General features: G+C 40.6%; 1 non-coding gene across 1 annotated transcript; it reads right to left on the reverse strand.

Annotated features, from left to right (window-relative positions):
* Nucleotides 1-16478: 16478 nt before the first annotated feature.
* Nucleotides 16479-16586, reverse strand: LOC112439366 (U6 spliceosomal RNA). Its single transcript, XR_003027663.3, has one exon. It is a non-coding gene; the product is annotated as a U6 spliceosomal RNA (small nuclear RNA).
* Between the last annotated feature and the right edge of the window lie 2467 nt (nt 16587-19053).

The following is a 19053-nucleotide window of genomic DNA, read 5'->3' on the forward strand; positions in this document are numbered from 1 at the left end:
GTAATAGGAGCTTTTGAAGTGGGGGCCACAGAGCCAGTGCAATTGAGACATAAATGTAATTTCGCTTGTACTTTTCACACTGGTGAGGTTTGGGATTGCTCAGATTACATTCAAACCTGCCCAACAACTTTTTCTTTTCTTTAATGGAAACAGCTTAGTTATTCCGTATCACTCACCTATGGAAGCCTCTCATCTTCCTGAAGGCTCATTTAAAACTCAGGCCAACCAAGTAACAACAACAACAACAACAACAACAAAAAGCCCTGGCTGTTAATCCCCTGGTTTTCACTTACATGCAGCACTGTATGCTTCAGTGACACCTTTTCAGGGTTTCCAGGAGAATGAAGTTGACTGGCAAGGGGCTTTCGAGACTGTCAACTCCCCCAAAGGCAGTTTGGGGTTTGTCGTCAGCAGACTTGGCCAAGCATGCATTGAAATAACTCATTACTCGTTCTACCTGTTGTTTTAAAAAGGCAGCATTGAGACACTTTGAATATTTTGCTGTGGGGGTTTTGGCAGAACATATTTCAAATGGGGGAAAGAAAATAACAAACAGTGGGCAAGGGCAAATGAATTTCCTATGACCGCTGGCTAGTTAGGGCACATGCATATGTTGCGTGCGGGTTGAATTAGAGTATTTGGAGACACTGTGCTATTCTTTCTGAAGCCCTTTACTTATTATTCATGGTTTCATTATGGTCCCTTTTATTCACACACACATCTAGGGGAGGGGGCAGGTGGTGGATTTAGTCTTAAAAAAAAAAAAACATAAAACTTGCCATATATTTTAGAGTTATAGGTGCATGCATTTCTTTCCTCCTATCAAATCTTGCTTTTCCATTTTAGCCACATAAATGGTTGTCATAGTGACATTTCCTTCCAGCCTCCTTAGCTTTGGTATGGAGCAGAGAGCTCAGAGAGTATCCAGTGACCATAAATCAATTTCTTAACTGTCCCCTTCACTCCCTGGAACTAATCAGATATGAGGTTGGCTAGGCTGCTCCTGCTATTCCAAAATGAGTGGAAATTATGTCAAAATTAGGCAAAAAATAGACTCTGTCTGAGTTACTCAGAATGGTATTGTTTATTTTTGGAGAAAAGTATGTTAGTTTGGCATTTCAAGGAGCACTTAGCCAGTAAAAGTCATGATTTCTGGGATCTAGCAGGAAAGTGGACATTTAATTCCTTCTAAAAATCTCTGATATCTTGGGTGTTGAGTAGATTCTTAAAAGTTGTGAGATGCAAAGAACTTAAAACAGAACTGCCATTCAACCCAGCAATCCCATTACTAGACATATATCCAAAAGGAAACAAATCATTCTACCAAAAGACACATGCACTCGTATGTTCATCATGGCACTATTCACAATAGCAAAGACATGGAATCAACCTAGGTGCCTAATAAAGGTAGATTGGGTAAAGAAAATGTGGTACATATACACCATGGAATACTATGCAGCCATAAGATGAATGAAATTGTGTTCTTTGCAGTAACAAAGATACAGCTGGAGGCCATTATCCTAAGCGAACTAATGTAGGAACAGAAAGCCAAGTACTACGTGTTCTTACTTATAAGTGGGAGCTAAACAATGGGTCCTAATGGATATAAAGATGGCAGCAACAGACACTGGGGACGACTGGAGGGGAGAGGAGAGTAAGGGTTGAAGACCTATTGGGTACTATGCTCACTACCCGGTTGATAGGATCAATTGTACCCCAAACCTCAGCTTCAAGCAATATACCCAGGTAACAAGCCTGCACAAGTATCCCCAAATCTAAAATAAAAGTTGAAACTATTTTTTAAAACACTGTTAGATGGTTGAAAAAATAACTTAAAAACATTTCTTTAAATACACTTAAAACTTCCATCTTTTGTAACATTTGCTATTATTTTGCAAAACTTTGGTATATATTAAGATCCGGCATCATCTCTGAAGATGTTTCCTTAAGGATTTTTTTTTTTTTAACAAAAACATTTAACTAGAATCCAGAGGCAAAGACTTCAGAAGCATCTTGGCAGTTGAAGGTTCTAAGTTACTGAGAGACCGAGACCACAGAAGTGAAGTAATTAAAGGGAAGTAGAAAGAAAAGAAACGTCCTGATCCCAGTTCAGGCTGGGGGTGTGGCTGTGAAGGACTGGGTATTTCCCTCGAGTCTTTCCTGGGGGTTATGTGGGCCTCCCACTGGAGCTGGTCTAACTTCCATCATAGTGGGGTAGGCAGGTGTCATCTGTGAAACAAAATACGAAAAAAAGGGGCAGAGATGCTTTGGACAACAAATTATTTGGGATACTTTTGACTACCAGAAAGAAAATAGCATCTGAAAGTGGCTACGTTAATTTGCGTTTCTGTTTCTTCTAACAAGACATTGGGAAGTTAGGAATTACCGGGTTGGTTCAGCAGGTCCTTAATGCCGTGGTCCTGGGGCATTGTCTCTGCAGTTTTTGACCCTTCTCCCCACCCCCACCCCCGGTTTAAACATGGCTCCTACAGCTCCAAGCTTATATCCTAACGCAGGAATGCCCAAAGATGGAAGGAAGGAGGAGAGGATAAACATGCTCTACTTGCTCATCTCTCTCTCTTTCTCTTTGTTTCTCTCCCCTTCCTTCTTCCTCTCTCTCCCCGCCTCCCTCTCTCTCTTTCTGTACTTCTCTCTCTCTCTTCCTTCCCCCTCCCCTCCCTCCCTCTCTCCCTCTCTCCCTCCTTCTCCCTCTCTCTCCCCCTCTCCCCACTCCCTCTCTCTCTCTTCCTCTCTCTCTCCCCCTCCCTCTCTCTCTCTTCCTCTCTACCCCCCTCTCCCTCCTCTCTCTCCCTCTCTCTCTCCCCCTTTCCCCCCTCTCCCTCTCTCTCTCCCTTCTCCCTCTCTCTCTTCTCCCCTCTCTTGTGCTCTCTCTCGCTCTCGCTCCCTCTCCTCTTTAAATCCCAGATACCTCCCTACCGCTGCACATGTTCACTTATGTTTCATTGGTGGAACAGAATCAGACGACTGTCCCTAGTTGCAAGGAAGGTTGGGCAAGTGAGTATCTAGCATTTTCCATTTCTGTTGTGGGAAGTGGATGCTGCCTATAGGGCAGAAGGGAGAAGTGCCAGGCTGCTGTGTTGATAATCAGCAGTGTCAGCCATAGCTAGAGTTTTGAAACTGAAAAGACTTAATGACCACTGCTTTACCCTGTAGTCTTATGAAAAACTGGCACCAGAAGAGAATCAATGACCTGCCCACACAGCTTGGTGTCAGATCCAAAGTCTGAGTCTACATGTCTACATTTTTTGACTCACGACATAGAACTGAGGTTGACTATGACTAACATTTGACTTGCATATTACAGCTGGCATAGTGAGGGCTTTGTTCAGCATGTATTAGCTTGCTTAATTTTTGCCTTTGGCGCTGCGGGGCCTGCAGGCTTCTCAGAGCAGAGGGTGCATCTGCTGCAGCTTCCCACGTCTCCTGCTGAAAGGTAGCCAATCATTTCTTCCTAATTAGCGATCAAACATGATTTCAGATAGTCCTTCTCCTAAGATGCCATGGGAGATGTTCCTTGTATCTGTCAGTGGCACTGATCACGTTGTCATTTTTGGCAACTAATTCCCGGAATGAATAATAAAATTATAATAATCTTGTACCAGAGGGAGGGTGACCAATTTGTAAACTCCATTAAGAATCGAGCAAAGGATTGTCCTCTAATGAGATAGATAGCATCAGGGAGACCATTCATCAAGCCTCTCTGTCACAGATGCACAAAGGCACCCTGGAGGGAGGGGCTCCTGGAATTCGGGCAGACGAGGGCGGGTTGTCTTGGATGTGCATTTCCATATTGTCATTGATCAGCTGCCGGAGAAGGAATGACAAGCAGAACACCAGAGTTCTCCATTGTAAGGCTCCGGGTGTGTTTATGCCACCCTTGATTCATTCCCCACAGGGTGAGAAGCATTACTCACTATTTTCTCATGTGCCGGAAAGAGAAATGGAATCAACGGGCGTATCATCTCCTTGTTGGAAAATGACAGCTACCTTATTATAAATCCCCAATAAATTGATGGAAGAGCTGTTCAAACTTCATAGATATAAATGTTTCCAGGGATTAATGGGAACTTATTCCTACAAATGACTTACAGTTCAGGAACCGATCTTTGAATTGAGGTATTGTTTATTTTTCCTCTAGATGTCATGATAAGCAGTGGAGCATAGATGGCAAAGGTCTTCTATTTACTCCATCCCTGTCCCCCACCACTTTCCCACTTCCTAGGGCCAAACATTTATAGCTTTAGAAATACTAAATTATCCCTACCTTTTGGAAGAACAGCTTCTTCCTTTTGGAAATCCTTTACAGGAGAATTTAAAATTTGTAAACCTCTTTGTTACCTTTGGGGGAAACCATGGAGATGTAACACTTACATTGTAAGACAGAAACAGACCACTGCTCACTATTGTATGTATCTTAAAGAATTAACATTTTATTTCCATAGGTATCTCAGCATTTGTTTTCAACGTCCTTTGTAACCAGCACATTGAAGCTCTTGCCTGTCATATGGGAGGGGATTGTGCCAACAACAACTTATTTTCTGAACCACCAGGGTCTTCTCTGATGTGGCCTCTAAGGGTCATCTTGGGACTGTCATTTGGTATTTATATTAGTGTTGATACTCTTAGTGAGTGAGTGCTTTTATAAATGAAACTGAATCTTTTGTCCAGCACCAGGAGCATGTGAGTACTTAATAAGTACCAATCAATAGCTTTTGCTGATATTGGAATATAGGCCCATCTACTTCCTGGATGGCTCCACGGGGAAAGAGGCATTTATAGCTTGTGCTTTATTCTATAGAAGATGCTAAGGGTTGCTTTCTAGATTGTCTTTGTTTGAATCTATGCTGGGCGTGACGTTTACCCATGCAATGCCATTCCTGTCTGCCGGAACCTGGTGGGTGTTGGAACTTCAGTGGCTCTTCCACTTGATTTGCTGAATTTCTAGTTTGTTCCAAGAGTCAGCTGGCCGGGGAGGAGCAGGGTGAAGAGTGTCTCCATGCCTGCCAGCCTTCTAAGTTGCCTGGAGCCCACACCCTGCCGCCTCCCTCGACTTCTAAGAAGTCACAGGGGGCTTGTGTTCTCCAGGCCACCCCACACTTCAGCTGGCTTTTTCAAAGCTGGCAGATGTCTGGTAACGACTGTCTTCTCACCATTTCTATGGGAATTGATTCCTTTCGCCCATCCCCATTCCTGAAGTCCCACTAACACATGGATGGAATGTAGAACAGCATTTTAGTAAATCTGAGGATAAGGGAGAGAGGAGAGCAGAGAGAACACGTTACACCTGAACACTGGACATCACTTTTCTGAACCGTGCCTTGGTTTCCCTTACCAAGGGGAGCCCTCACTAGTGGCCTTTGCTCCTCAGGTTCTGGGCTCCTGCCGTGGCGCAGCCCCTGCTTCTTGTTATTCATTCATTCAACAAATATACATTGAGTATCCACTATGTGCCAGGAGCTGGGCTAATACTTAGCATTGATTCTTCACACCAACTCTGTGAAGTAGGTACTATTAATATTCCCATTTTACAGATCAGGAACCAAGAATTCAAGAGATAATAAGTCACTTGGCCAGTGGCTACTTAGGATTTGGATAATTTTATTCTACTCTCCATATTCCTACTCAGCCACTGTATTAATAGGTTCGAGTCTTTCTATTAGAATATAGCTCCTGCTGTACTATTTTTTTTTTTTTTTTTTTTGAGACGGAGTCTTGCTCTGTCGCCCAGGCTGGAGTGCAGTGGTGCCATCTCGGCTCACTGCAAGCTTGGCCTCCCAGGTTCACACCATTCTCCTGCCTCAGCCTCCCGAGTAGCTGGGACTACAGGCGCCCACCACCACTCCTGGCTAATTTTTTTGTATTTTTGGTAGAGACGGGGTTTCACCATGTTAGCCAGGATGGTCTCGATCTCCTGACCTCGTGATCCATCTGCCTCGGCCTCCCAAAGTGCTGGGATTACAGGCGTAAGCCACCATGCCCGGCCCTGCTGTACTATTTTTATTAGGCTAGTTGTAATATAAAACAGGAAGAGAGCACTGTGAAGCAACTGCTTTGAGCAATGGAGATATTCCTACCTTGGAAAATGCTTGGATACAGGGCAGTAAATGCAAAACAGATGCCAGCCCTGATACCATGGAGCTTTCAGCCTTCAGTGGAGGAGTGAAGAGGAGAGGAGAGATCCATCGCACAGCACATGCACGTGCACATATACTCGCTGTGATACATGATAATAAGGACAAGGAGGTAGAGAACTGGGTACTGTGAGCAAGATTAATAGCTTCCCTGCTTCTTCATATTCCTGCATACCTCCCTCTTTTCCCAGGTCACCTAGGAAACTCCAAATCCCTCTCACTCTATTCATTTTTCTGTCTTTAGTCTCTTTTTTGTTTTGACAGCCTCATTCTAGATCTGTCCCGGGTTTGGGACTCTCACCTTTCCTGCACAAAGACTCCATCAAGATATGTCCCCAAAAAAAGTGCTGTCGCCCCTTATATGAATAGGCTATTCTTCTCCTGTGGGAAAACATCTGGGATTTTTTTTTATTTTAAGTTGCACTTTTTCCTTCCTGAAACATTTTCTAAATGTTTTTTTTCTTCTTTTTCAAAGTGTGGATGTCCAATGTGAGGGTGTGAAAGACGTGTTTAGGTGGGTCCTGGGAGAATATTAACTAGCACATCATATAGCGATGTAGATATTTTCTTCTTTTTATGTATATATCATGTCTATACAGTAATTTTTTTTTTTATTTGAGATGGAGTCTCGCTCTGTTGCCCAGGCTGGAGTGCAGTGACGCCGTCTCAGCTCACTGCTAGCTCTGCCTCCCGGGTTCACGCCATTCTTCCGCCTCAGCCTCCTGAGTAGCTGGGACTGCAGGTGCCTGCCACCATACCTGGCTAATTTTTTGTATTTTTAGTAGAGACTGGGTTTCACCGTGTTCGCCAGGATGGTCTCGATCTCCTGACCTCATGATCCACCCGCCTTGGCCTCCCAAAGTGCTGGGATTACAGGCGTGAGCCACCGCGCCCAGACTTTTTTTTCTTTTTTTTTTCTGAGACGGAGTATCACTCTATCACCCAGGTTGGAATGCAGTAGTGTGATTTTGGCTCACTGCAACCTCTGCCTCTCAGGTTGAAGCAATTCTTGTGCCTCAGCCTCCTGAGTAGCTGGGATTACAGGCATGTGCCACCATGGCCAGCTAATTGTTGTATTTTTAGTAGAGACGGGGTTTTGCCATGTTGCCCAGGCTGGTCTTGAACTCCTGGCTTTAAGTGATCCACCTGCCTCAGCCCCCCAAAGTTCAGGGATTATAGGTGTCAGCCACCACGCCCAGCCTCATGTCTATAATTTCTTTCATTTCTTATTTCATTATTATTCATTTCCTTCCTTCCCTCCTTGCCTCCCTCCCTTCCTTCCTTCCTTCCCTTCTTTCATACTCACCAGATGGTAACACCTAACACCCATCAGTTACATATTTTCATGTTAACAAACATTTTTATGCTGCTTATTATGTTCCAGATACTATTCTAAGCACCAATTATAAATTGATAGTCTTAATTGCATCAAGGAGAGAAATCTGAGCTAGGTGCTGACATGGCTTGTTTATTTCCTTCCTTTAATCCACAGTGAGCAGGCTATAGGCTCAGAAGCTTTGACATCTAGCTAGAGCTATAGAACTCTTTTTGGTTTTGCTTTATTTTAATATCATATTTTAAGGTTATTTTTTACTTATAGCAATTGATTTAGTTTCTTTTTAAAATCTCAGTAGCTTTATTTTTAATGTTATATGTAATCAAACATAAATATATAGGGTGGGTGGTGCCTGGGTATGGTAAAATAATGTAGCTGGTGGCACTGACTAAGGTTTGGATGCCTTGCTAAGGTGTGCGTCAGCAGAGACTATGGTAGGCAGGCTGATGTCATTTACAAGGACAAGGGATAGGATGGGGGATTAGAGTCAGACCGGTTTGAATCCAGGCTTTGCCACCTCTTGTGCACATGGCCTTGGTCAAGTCTGTCTTCTTGCTGAACCTCGGTTTCCTCTCCCACCAAATGCTGATAAACACTGACGGCTGTACAGATGCAATGAGAGAACACTTGAGAAAATTCCTAGTGTGCTGTCTGGCAAGTAGTTGGTGTAAAACAAATGTTTGTTTTTAAGTTGGAAGTGCAACATTTTATTGAATTAAGAAAGAATCATTTAAAAAAATGAACTGATAACTAGGTAATCCGTGATGAACAAGACAGGCAGGGCCCTGTGCTTATGAAGGTTTAATGCCGTCAAAGCACATTTTACAAACACGCCTGATGTCAGGGTGGTGAGCAGCGCTGGGAGAGAGGAGGTGGCACTCTGGGTGGGTTTGATGAGCAGCCCACATATTTCCTGGAAAATCAAAAAGATTGACTAGTATGACACCATCAAGAAATGTGTAAACTGAGACCTGAAAAATGTTTAGGTGTTTCCCAGGCAAAGAGGAGAGGGGAGAAACAATATTCTAGATAATGAGCCTACTCTCACTTCTAATCAGGAATTTCACACTGACCGCCGTGCACAGAGCAGGTCAACTCATCCCATAAGCAAGCTTGGTTTATGGCACCCACCAAAGGGTCTCATCTGTCCCCAGGTCTCAGGCAGTCCTTTTTATAGTGGTGATCTTTTTTCCTGTTTTATATTACAACCAAGGCCATTCTTTTTCCAAACTGCCTGGCAGCTGTGCGAGTTTTATGGATACTTGGGTTTCTAGAAATAAGCCTTGGTTCCAAGTCCTCAATTTCTCTATCTCCACTGTCCTATTACTCACCATTTCCTCATCTCCTAAAGACACTTCATTTTTCTTAAAATGAGAATTAATTGTGCTCTGTGATTACTGTTTTTATTTTTCTCCAAAGAGTCTTATTTGATGGGGTCAGTAAGACCAGATTGAATGCTTTATTAGATGGCATTTCCCTTTATAGCATATTTTTGGCTCATTTTGAAAGAAGGGTCTACTCCATGGTTCACCACAATGTACCTTGTAGAGAAGAGTATGTCAGAAGCCAGGCCGGAATTATGATTGGGAGTATTAATATGTTCCTGTTTACTGGCTTTGAAAAAAAAATCACTATTCATGTCTTCATGCACCTTGACCAGTAAGGGATGGTTTCCTTAGCTTTCTGTATCTCCCTTGCTTGTTGTTCCAAGCCAAGGACTCTGGTTATGCAAGTTTGCATTTCTACTTTCATTGCTCTAAAAACAGCTCCAGTTTTATCCAGTCTATTCTTATCTCTTGCTACTTACTGGCATGCTAAGCATAAACTATAGCAAACTTCTTTTTGTTTCTTGAATAATCCTTATTCCTGCTCTTGTTCCTTCATTTGCTCATGAGGTGCTGTTTCTGAAAATTCTCCTCTACCTGAAACACTGATCACCACCCCCAATTCACCAGGACTGCTCTTTGTGGTCTGAGCTGATGTAGAACTTCTGGGAAGCTCTGTCTCAAAATGCAAGATGACACTGGGGCCTCTTCCATCTACATATGCTCATACAAGACTCTGCAATTCTTCTGTCTGCGCACTTGTTGCAACAGATTTTATTTGCCCGATTTCTTGTTAGTTTGCCCTTCTCTCTACTGAGGTTGAGAGCAAGCCATCGTGTTCATAGCTATATCCTCTGTGTCTAGCAAAATCCCTACACCTTATCAGTGTTCAACAATGTTTAAATAAATGAATGAATGAAGTGATAAATGAGTAAAGCCAGTGTTAGCATATGGGCTTGCTTTTGAATTCAAAATCATTAAAAGTCAATATTTTTCTCCCAGTCCCTTGCTATATTTCCTTAACTTCACCCAAGACATACCCTTGTTAAAAATACATTAAAGATCAAATGTTAGCTTCGGTTTCACATCATCTCTGTTGCTCAAGGCAGTCCCTTTAGAGCGGTATCTTTCTTCCTATTTTACATTACAACTAGCCTAATAAAAATAGTACAGCAGGAGCCATTTTCTAATAGAAAGACTCCAACCGATTAATTCGATGGCTGAAGTAGGAATACTGAGAGTAGAATAAAATTATTCGAATCCTAACTAGCCACTGGCCAAGTGACTTATTACCACTTGAATTCTTGGTTCCTCGTCTGTAAAATGGGAATATTAATAGTACCTACTTCACAGAGTTGGTGTGAAGAATCAATGCTATCTATTTGAATGAAGCATTAATAAAATAGACAAAGGTGACTGTAAAAATGACAGTCACAGCAATGGCTTTTCTCGGCAGCCTGTGTTATACTGTAAATAAAAAGCTCAAATTAATTTCAGATAACTACAATACAAGGCCAGGCAGTGGGTAAGTACAGAATAAATAGTGGCTGCTATGGTAATGTGCATTCATATTGGTTTATGAATACGCTTCTATGTTTGCCTCAACCCAAGGCATCAGGGAAAATGCAAGTGTGTTCTCAACCTCCGAGGGTGATAGAAAAAGGAACAGCAGCCCCCACTGCCGTCTCGAGTAGTCCTTGTCAAAGGACATTGCCAGCAAGTCTCAGATCCACCTCCTCGTCACCACCATCTCTTTTGCTCTTGCTCATGGCAACCGCAGTGACCAAGCTCACCCTGTCACAGGGAGGATGGTGACAGGTGGCAAATGACTGTGAAGAAAAACTCTTGGGTAGAGGATGAAGATTAACACGTGCTTTATACATTTCCCTGGAGACACACGTCATCAGAGAGTTTCAGCCAACTGACATTATTCGTGATCTAGCATGAAAAATTGGTACTGAAGCCACTTTGGGCTTTGAAATTAATTTGCACTTTTTACTTTCTTTTGCAAGTTTAAGATTCTGGACCACTTTGAGGATGTTGTTAAACTAAGTGCTAGCCTCTTTCACCCCCAAGGCAGTCATCACAGCCAATCAAGTTGTTTTGGGTAATTAAGTACTATTGACATAGTTTTGGAAATCACTTTTAGACTTGATAATAGGGTTTTATGCTTAATTTTCATGGAACTGGGCTCACATTAGCATTTGCTTCTTCTGTTCAAAATGTTCTGCCTGGAAGTAAAGGATAGTGTACCTGGAGTGTTTTCCCTGCCTCTGTAGAAGAGTGTTCCCGGAGTTTCTGGGATTTGCTCTCTATTGGATTAACAATAAATCTGCAATTTATAAAACTTTATAACAATCACAATAATGTGAATAAAAAGATGAGGAAAGCTGTTTTAGCATGCATATTTATATATCAATCTATATATATACACGTATATTATTGTGATTATATGAAATGTGTATATGTGCATATGTAATATGATATATGTGCATATACCTGGATATATACACATACACACATTTATAGGCAGAATTGTAACTCAGTGCTTTAAAACATTTGTCACCGGCTGGGTGCAGTGGCTCACGCCTGTAATCCCAGCACTTTGGGAGGCTGAGGGGGGCAGATCACGAGGTCAAGAGATCGAGACCATCTTGGCCAACATGATGAAACCCTGTCTCTACTAAAAATACAAAAATTAGCTGGGCGTGGTGGCTTGTGCCTGTAATCCCAGCTACTCAGGAGTCTGAGGCAGGAGAATCGCTTGAAGTCGGGAGGTGGAGGTAACCATGAGCTGAGATCCGTGTCACTGCACTCCAGCCTGGTGACAGAGCGAGATTCTGTCTTAAAAAAACAAACAAACAAAAACCAAAAAAAAACAGTTGTCACCTGCCAAGACATATAAATGACCTACATCAACTCTCTCAACTTGTAAATTATGTGTGGGACTGATAGTAATGCAAATATGACCAGCTATTTTGACCTCTCCCCTTCTGTCCTAGCTGATGGATCAGTCTGTCATGACATCACCCACTAGGCATTCACAGCTTTGCAAATATTCCATCACTGTGTTCTGTGTGCAAATTACAATGGTGCAATTTTAAAAATGAATTATTGTCAGGACTTCCAGATATGGCTGAGTAAGGAAGTCAGTTAATTCTTTCTTCCAAAAATGGGAAAAATGGACAAAAACAACCCTTTCAGTGTTCTGGAAATTAATGAATGGCATACAACAATCTGAGAAGCATTCATGCTTAAACAACTGCTGAAATTCAGGTAAGAACAGTGGTAGTCTGTAGTGTTCTGGTCTGGAATAGAGTTGCTCCCCTTCTCTGCTCAGTTGGGTTGGTGTGTGCTGCTACAGTCAAAGGGATGCTGTATTAACATTTTCAGAGGAACAGCCACACACACATACACAGAGCCATATTCTATTGGTTATTTTTGTATATTTAGGTATCAGTGTATATCTAGAATGAGATTTATGATAAGGAGCTGGCTTACACAAGTATAGAGGTTAGGAAATTCTATGATTTGCCATCTGCAAGCTCCAGACCCAGGAAAGTCAGTGGTGCAACTTGAAGTCCTGAGAGCCATGGCTGATGGTGTAGATCCCAGTCAGCATCTGAAGGCCCGAGAATAAGGAGCACTGTAGGCAGGAGATATTGATGTCTCAGCTTAAGCCATCAGATAGAGTGAAATTCAACCTTCTGCCTTTTTGTTCTATTCAGGCCTTTGGTGGATTGGATGACACCCACTACTTTGGGGAGAGTCATCTCCTCTACTCAGTTCACCAATTCAGATGCTAATCTTTTCCAGAAACACACTCACAGACATACATTGAAGTAATATTTTACCAGGTATCTGGGCATCCCATGGCCAAGTCAAGTTGACACATGAAACTGACCATCACAGAGGCCTGCTTGATTTGGAACCGTGGGTGATGCAGTGGTGTTATTTGTGAAAGTGATGATCTTGGTGGCCAGCAAGTGGGAGAGGGCAAATAGCTCTAGTAGCCTGAGTTTTCATTCATGTTCGGGGTAAGATGTTCATGGCTGAGGCTGTGCACATTCACAGTAGAGACAGGAGAGAGCCTAAGCTGTTCATGTATTCCTGGCCAACCCTGAAACTTTGCACATATCCACAGACTCAAAAGGGCCTAGCAGGAAGTAAAAGTAGGAATAGATTTGAGAATAGCCTGAACTTTGAATGTCTACTCCTACTCTCTACCATAATCAGAGGATAGTAGATGCACTGGTTCAGACACTGGAGCACAATCTCTTTCCAACTATTAGCTGACTACTAAGCTGTACTCATGCAGGAACAACTCAAACCTGAGCAGGGACATCAGTGACTATATACTAAAGTTTATAAGTTTGGTATATAGTTTCTAAGTATATAGTTTCTAAGTTTGTTTCTAAGTAATTAAAACAGACAAAACAGCAACAATAAAGCCATCAGAGGGGGAAAATCAGAATCCAGAGTTGTTACCGCCTATTATCTAAAATGTTCAGTTTTCAACAAAATATTATGAGACATGCAAAGAAACAGGAAAGTATTTTTAGAAAGAAACACAGTTAATGGAAACTGTCTCTCAGTGTCCCCAGAGGTTGGATTTAGTGCATAAAAATTTCAAAGAAGCTAGTATAAATACACTCAAAGAACTAAAGGAAACCATGTTTAAAGAATTAAAGGAAGGTATGACATCAATGAATCCACGAATAGGGAGTCTCGATAATGGGACAGCAATTACCAAAAAGAGTCACATGGAAATTCTCAAGTTGAGTGTAATAAATAAAATGAATAATTCACTGGAGGGGCTCAATAGCAGATTCAAGATGTCAGAAGAAAGGATCAGTGAACTTAAAAATAGATCAATAAAAATTAATGAGAGAAAACAAGAATAAAGAAAATATGAACAGAGCCTCAGAGAACATGGAACATTAAATATACTGACATATATTTAGAATGAAATTACTGAAAGTCCCAAAATAAAGAATACAGAGAAGGGGTTGGAAAAGATATTTGAATGAGTCATGACTGAAAACTTGCAAAATTGATTTTGTTTATTTTTAAATTTTTTGTGGGTACATAGTAGGTGTTTATGGGTACATGAAATGTTTTGATACAGGTGTGCAAAGTGAAATAAACACATCATGGAAGATGGGGTATCTATCCTCCCAAGCATTTATCCTTTGAGTTACAAACAATTCAATGACATTCTTTAAGTTATTTAAAAAATGAACAATTAAGTTATTATTTTATTATTATTGTGAGGCAGGATTTTACTCTGTCATGCAGGCTGGAGTCTAGTGGTAAATTTTTATTCACTGTAACCTTCGCCTCCCAGGCTCAAGTGATCCCCCCACCTCAGCTTCCTAAGTAGCTGAGACCACAGGAACATGCCACCACACCCTACTACTTTTTGTATTTTTTGTAGAAATGAGGTTTCTCCATGTTGGCCAGGTTGGTCTTGAACTCCCAGGCTCAAGTGATCTGCCTGCCTTGGCCTCCCAAAGTGCTGGGATTACAGGTGTGAGCATCTGTGCCTGACCAATTAAATTATTATTGACTATAGTCACCCTATTGTACCATCAAATAGTAGGTCTTATTCATTTTTTCTATTTTTTTTTGTACCCATTAACCATGCCCACCTCTTGCTTCAGTTACCCACTACCCTTCCCAGCCTCTGGTAACAACCATCCTTCTACTCTTTATGTCCATGAGTTTAGTTGTTTTGATTTTAGATCCCACAAATAAATAAAAACATACAATGTTTGTCTTTCTGTGCCTGGCTTATTTCACTTAACATAATGATCTCCATTTCCATCCATGTTGTTGCACATGACTAGATCTCATTCTTTTTATGGCTGAATAGTAGATGTACCATTGTGTAGATGTACCATGTTTTCCTTATCCACTCATCTGTTGATGAACACTTGGGTTGCTTCCAGATCTTAGCTATTGATTCTTCCAATGCATGAACTTGGAATATTTTTTCATTTTTTGGTGTCCTCTTCAATTCTTTCATCAGTATCTTATAGTTTTCATTATAGAGATCTTTAACTTCATTGGTTAATTCCTAGGTATTTTATTTTATGTGTGGCTATTGTAAAAGGGATTGCTTTTTACATTTCTTTTTCACATTGTTCACTGTTGGCATATACAAATGGTACTGATTTTTGTAGGTTGACTTTGTATCCTGCAACTTTACTAAATGTGTTTAACAGTTCTAATAGATTTCCTCTGGAATCTTTAGGTTTTTCCAAATATAAGATTATATCATCTACAAGCATAGGTAATTTTACTTCTTCATTTCCAACTTGCATGCCTTTTATGTCTTTCTCTTGCCTGATTGCTCTAGCTCAGACTACCATTACTCTGTTGAATAACAGTGGTGACAGTGGGCATCCTTGTCATGCTCCAGATCTTAAAGGGAAGGCTTTCAGTTTTTCCTTGTTCAGTATGATACTAGCTGTGAAATCTGTCATATATGCCTTTGATTATGTTGAGGTGTGTTTCTTCTATCCCCAGTTTTTTGAAAGTTTTTTTTTTTTTTTTTTTTTTTTGAGACGGAGTCTCACTGTGTCACCCAGTCTGGAGTGCAGTGACGCCATCTCGGCTCACTGCAAGCTCTGCCTCCCAGGTTCACGCCATTCTCCTGCTTCAGCCTCCCGAGTAGCTGGGACTACAGGCCCCCCGCCACCACGCCCGGCTAATTTTGTTTTTGTGTTTTTAGTAGAGACGGGGTTTCACAGTGTTAACCAGGACGGTCTTGATCTCCTGACCTCTTGATCCACCCACCTTGGCCTCCCAAAGTGCTGGGATTACAGGCGTGAGCCACTGCGCCCAGCCTTTTGAAAGTTTTTATCAGGAAGGGATGTTGAATTTTTATCAAATGGCTTTTCAGCATCAATTGAAATCATCACATGGTTTTTATCCTTCATTTTCTTGATATAATGTATCAGATTGATTGATTTAAGCATGTTGAACCACCTTTGCATCCCAGGGATAAATCCCACTTGGTCTTGATGAATGATCTCTCTAACGTATCATTGAATTTAGTTCGCTGGTATTTTGTTGAGGATTTTTGCATCAATATTCATCAGATATATTGGCCTGTAGTCTTTGTCATTGTTGTTGTTTTTATTGTTGTTGTTGTTTTTTGAGACGTAGTCTCTGTCGCCCAGGCTGGAGTGCACTGGTGCAATCTTGGCTCACTGCAACCTCTGCCTCCCAGGTTCAAGGATTCTCCTGCCTCAGCCTCTCAAGTAGGTGGGATTACAGGCCTGTGCCACCACACCTGGCTAATTTTTTCGTATTTTTAGTAGAGATGGGGTTTTACCATGTTGGCCAGGCTGGTCTCGAACTCCTGACCTCAGGTGATCCACCCGCCTCAGCCTCCCAAAGTGCTGAGATTACAGATGAGAGCCACTGTGAGCCACCGTGCATGGCTAGTTTTCATTTTTTTGATGTGTCTTTGTCTGGTTTTGTATCAGGGTAATACTGGCCTCAGATTGAGTTTGGAAGTATTCCTTCCTCCTCTGTTTTTTGGAATCGTTTGAGTAGGATAGCTATTAATTCTTCTTTAAACCTTTGGTAAAATTTAGAAGTGAAACCATCAGGTCTTGGGCTTTTCTTGACTGGGAGATTTTTTTTTATGGCTTCAAAAATATGGAACACTTCACGAATTTGTGTGTCGTCTTTGCATAGGGGTCATGCTAATCTTCCCTGTATCATCCCAAATTTTAGTATATGTGCTACTGAAGTGAGCACCCAAATTTGATTTTAAAAACTCACATCTAACCCGTTAACAAATCCCAACTAGAATGAAGACAAGATTGTCATCTAGACACAGTACAGCCAAACTCTTGAAAGTGAAAGGCAGAAAAACTTAAGAATAACAAGAAAAAAGTGACTTATTACAAACATAGGAACACCAATGTGATTGATGGCTGGCGTCTCATCTGAAACAATGACAGCCAGAAGGCAGGGGGATGGCATAGTCAGAGTGCTAAAAGGAAAGAAAAAATACTCCACGGTATATCTAAGAATTTATATCCAGAAAAACTACCCTTCAAAAATAAAGGCAATAAAGACATTTCAAAATAAACAAAGGTTGAGAGAATTTGTTGTTGGCAGAACCGACTGTCAATACATACTAAAGGAATCCTTCAGGTTGAAAGGGCAGGACACTAGACATAACTTGAATCCACAGAAGAAATATAAAGCACCAGAAGTGATATATACACTAATATAAGAAACTTTACAAATATATATTTCTTTTATATATATTTTATATATTCTCTTAATCTCTTTGAAAGAAAGATAAAACAGTAATTTGAACACACACAAGGAGAATGAAATGAAGCTATTATGCTGGAGCAAAGTTTGTATATTTTATTAGAATTAGGTGGTATTCATCTGAAATAGATTGCAATAAGGTAAGATTCATGTTGTAATCTCTAGAGCAGCCACTAAGAAGATAATAAAAAAATTAAAATAGTTAACAGAGGAATTAAAATGATACATGAAAAACCATTCATTTAGTTCAACAGAAGGCTGTCAAGGAAAAACAGAGGAATTAAAAAGAAAATAAACACACACAAAACAAATACAATGGCAAATGTAAAACTGGCCATATCAGTAGGTCACTTTAACTAGGAATGATCTAAATTCCCCAATAAAGGCAGAGACTGTCAAGCTAGATTTTTTTTTTTAAAGCAAGACAATGTCTTAAATATAAAACAAAGCACACAATTGCCAAAAGAAATTCATAAATGGGGTTTAATCAAAATTAAAAATATTTGTGTTTCAGAGGACACCATTAGGAAAACGAAAAGACAAGCCACAGACTGAGATAAAATGTTCACAAATCATATATCCAATGAAGGACTTGTTTACAAAATATATGAAGAACTCTTATCATTCAATAATAAGACAAACCAATTAAAAAATAGACAACAATTTGAATGCACAATCAACAAAGAAAATAGATAAATGGCTGATAAACATATATAAAAAGATGTTCAACATCTTGGCCAGGAGCGGTGGCTCATGCCTGTAATCCCAGCACTTTGGGAGGCTGAGGTGGGCGGATCACGAGTTCAGGAGATTGAGACCATCCTGGTTAACACGGTGAAACCCCGTCTCTACTAAAAATACAAAAAAAATTAGCTGGGCCTAGTGGCACGTGCCTGTAGTCCCAGCTGCTCGGGAGGCTGAGGCAGGAAAATGGCGTGAACCTGGGAGGTGGAGCTTGCAGTGAGCTGAGATCGCGCCACTGCACTCCAGCCTGGGCGACAGAGTGAGACTCTGTCTCAATAAATGAATAAATAAATAAAGATGTTCAACATCTTAATCATTACCAAAATTCAAATTAAAACACATCCTTAGAATGGCTATAATCAAAAAGACAGACAATCCTAAATGTTAGCAATATGTGGAGAAATAAAGTATCATACATTGCTGATGGGAATGTAGAATGGTGAAGCCTCTTGGGAACATAGTTTGGAAGTTTCTTAAATGTTGAAAATAATTTACTATATCACCCAGCAATTCTACTCATAGGAATATACTCAAAAGAAATGAAAAGTTACGTCCACACAAAATCATGTACACATAACAGCATTATTCATAACAGCCCCAAACAGGAAAAATCCAAATGTCCATCCTGGTAGATGGATAAGCGAAATGTGGTATATTCATGCAATGGAATACTATTAAGAAATTAAAAGGAACCTATACATGCTACAACATGAATAATCCTCAAACACATTTTGCTAAGTGAAAGAAGCCAGATGCAAAAGACCAGATGTTGTACAATTCCATTCATATGAAGTGTTCAGAAAAGACACATTTAGTAGAGAACAATGGTTGCCTAGGGCTAGCAAAGAAAATGGGGATCGAGTGCACATAGAAATGGGGGAAATTGTGGGGGTAATGAATTGGTTTTATAATACATAAATTATATCTCAATAAGGCTTTTGTAAAAATATTAAATCATAAAATATTGAATTATTTTAAGAGTTTCATTAAAAAATTCAGGTAAATGCTTCCAATGTTTGGGTTTCTGAACATCTTTACTCTATGGTCAGATATGAGAGAAGCTTTTCGAAATGAGTATCTGTAATACTTTTCTTAATTTTACTTTGGACCTATAGTTCATACATACACAGAACTATACCATGAATCCATTTTCCCAATCATTCAGCTTTGTGAGATGTTATTGGTGCAAAAATAT

The sequence above is a fragment of the Pan paniscus genome, chromosome 2 (genome assembly GCF_029289425.2).
Source record: "Pan paniscus chromosome 2, NHGRI_mPanPan1-v2.0_pri, whole genome shotgun sequence".
NCBI lineage: Eukaryota > Metazoa > Chordata > Mammalia > Primates > Hominidae > Pan > Pan paniscus.